This window comes from Pongo abelii, chromosome 10 (genome assembly GCF_028885655.2).
Source record: "Pongo abelii isolate AG06213 chromosome 10, NHGRI_mPonAbe1-v2.0_pri, whole genome shotgun sequence".
Lineage (NCBI taxonomy): Eukaryota > Metazoa > Chordata > Mammalia > Primates > Hominidae > Pongo > Pongo abelii.
In genome coordinates, this window is record NC_071995.2 from 21,863,197 (window position 1) to 21,866,348 (window position 3,152).

Here is a 3,152-nt window from a genome sequence, read left to right on the forward strand (position 1 = left end):
CAGAACTAAATGAAATTGAAACAAAAGATATACAAAAGACACATGAAACAAAAACCTAGTTATTTGAAAAGATAAAACTGAATTTTTTGAAAACCATTATCTGTGTTTTCCCATCCTTTGGAAAGCCTTCTCATATTTCTGAGTGAATATCTCACATTGAAGGCCACTGGGATAGAGGATTAATAGCTAAGATAGAAGATGAGATGCCAGATCTCTTTCTGTGTGCCAGACATGTTCAGAATTCATGAAGTCGATAATGGAGAGACTTTTGAAGGCATAGTTGATTGATTTATTCAATGTATTTATTTTCTATAATAATAATTTATTATAATATTGTTATAATGAACTTTATTATAATAAGGCTTCATTTATCATAATAAATTAATATTAATAAAGGTTAAATTCCTTTAATAAAGTATCTTATTTTAATATTAAGTTATTATAATAATAATTTTCTATGTATAATGATTTATTCTTTCTGATAATATGCCAAGCACTATACTAGAATCTGATGACTGATCAAAAAGATGAAGTTCCTGATGTTTTGTTGATCATATTTACTGGAGAAAAGACAGTATACAAACATATTTCATAAAATCATGTAATTTTAAGAGATATGGGGGTAGGGCAAGAGATAGAAATTTACAAATGTTACATTTTTAAGCAGGTCAGGGCAAGCATCTGCAAAGCAGTAATAATTGAGCAGAAAAACAATTGAAACAAAAAGTGGACGTCTGTAGATAAAACATTTCAAGTAGAAGGAAGAATCATGTAGCTTGCTTCATGGTCAAGTTTGACTCTTTAAACAAAATAAATTGTTGACTTCTTCCAATTTTTTCACATGTATTGATGATTGAATAACTGCTTTACATACAATTACAGTCATCTTTCTTACCATTTTAAAATACTATTGCAGATTAAGTCTTTGTTTTTAACATCAGTTCATTGGTATGCATTTTTAAAATAGATATTTCATTTATTTATTTAAAAATATTTATTGAGTATCTTCTAAGTATGAGACACTATTCTTGGAACTGAGTATACAGCACTGAACAAAGAAAACAAAAACCTATCCTTGTTCTTCTGGAGATTCCTCTGCAGTGTAACTTTATGGTTGTTGAGGCAAAGGAAGGCTGGCAGTAAACAAAATATGTGAGTAAAATTTATAATATGATGGTGAGAGAATAATAATTGAGTGTCAAAGGGAGTAATATTAAAAAATTGTTAGAGAAGACTTCGCTGGGAAAGTGCCATTTGTGTGGGTACTAGAATATGGTGAGGGAGTAAGCTATGCAGCTATAGGGAAAGAACATTCCAGACAGAAAGAAAAATAGGAACAAAGATCCTCAGTAGAGGATCTGTAACTTATAAGGCCTTAAAGCTGTTCTTTGGATTTTTGAGTGATATGTGAAGCCAATGGGGGATTTGAGCAGAGCTATGACATGGTATGACCCTCACTTATATGTTAATATTTACACAGGGGAATGAGGTTGGGGAAGAGGGGCTGTGAGTGGTCAGGAGGAAAGCTGAGATGCAAGTATGAGGGTATTGCAATAATTCAGGACCAGCCTGAAAGTTGTGGAGGAGGTGAGAAATCATTAGATTATGGGTATATTTGGAAATTAGAGCCTAATGTGAGTGTGAGAAATAGAGAAGAATGATTCTAATATTGTGTGTGGGTGTGCATGTGCATGCATGTGTGCAACTGGAATGACAGAATTACAATGTATGGGGATTATTGTCTTCCCTGGACAATAATCCCTGGAAATGGGGATTATTACAAGAGGAGAGGTTTGGGAATGGAAGACAAAGATACCATGTTAGAAAATATTAAGTGTAAGATGCCTGTTAGAGATATATAGGAAGATGGTGAGAAGTCAATGGATAAATCTAGAGTTCATGAGTAACTTGGCTAGAGAAAAAATTTTGGAATTATCAACATATGGATAAGATTTAAAGACATGAGAATAGATGAGGTCACAAACACACACAGTAATGTTATTGTCTGATATGCTTCAATTTAGAAGACAAAGATAAAGAATTTAGAGTAAATGAAGTGTAAATAAGTAAGTCAGTGAGTTAGAAAGCAAACCACAGAGGGTAGTGTCCTGCGAAGTTTTGTTTAGTGAGGGAATTCTCAGTTCTGAAAAATGCTGCTAATAGTTCGGGTCAGATAAGGACTATTAGATGTAGCATTTAGGTAATTTATGACTTGGGAAAAGTAGTTTCAGTGGAAATTTGGGGGCAAAAACCTGATAAGAGTGTGCTCAAGAGAGAATGTAGAGAGAGAGATTGAATGCAATAATTAAACAAGCTATTTCTCTGTAAAAATAGCACAGAAATAGGGCAATATTAGGAAAAAATGGGATCAAAAGAGAGATTTTTGGAAGATGAAAAAGTGACAGAATGCTTACATGCTGATGGAAACATTTCTTTAAAAAGAGGATAGTGATATCCTTAAAAACACAACGGGAGGAGTCAATGTCATATGCAAGTGGAGATTGGCCTTAGCTTAAACTTGGGTAGTTCACTAAGGTAGACCATGTGGTACTGGGGCTTTACATAGATAAGTGTGGTCAAGGGAGCTTTTGAAGTTTCTTCTTTATTTATTTATTTTTTCAGTAAAATAGGTCATCAGCTGAAGGTGGGGAAGGGATGTATTAGAATTCCAAAAGAAAAAAGATGAAGGCACAAAATGCTCAGAATGCAAAATGACGTGAATGATTTCTTGGCAAAATGAAAGGTCCATTTGGGCTTCCTAATCATACGTTTAAAATCAGCATGGTTGAGAGATTTTCCTCAGTTACATTTAGCTTCATGAGGGAAATGTGCAGAGTTATTTGAGAGTTAAATTTAATCAAATTGTGGCTTTGACATGCAATTAAAATAAAGCAAAACAGTCAAAATTATATGAAGTTATATAGAAGATAGTGATTACCGTGATCATTAAATTAACCCAGATGTATAGATAAGGAAGACCGAAATCTCTGGCAAAATCAAATTATAGATTATACATCCTGGTCAGTGGAAGCATGTGGATCTAGGGTGTTACTGAGTGTGAGCTAGGAATGATAAAGAGTGGTGCTCCAATCTTTGATATTATGGAGAGATTACAGTGGTGTGAAAAGTATAGGATATGCCCATAGTAGTAG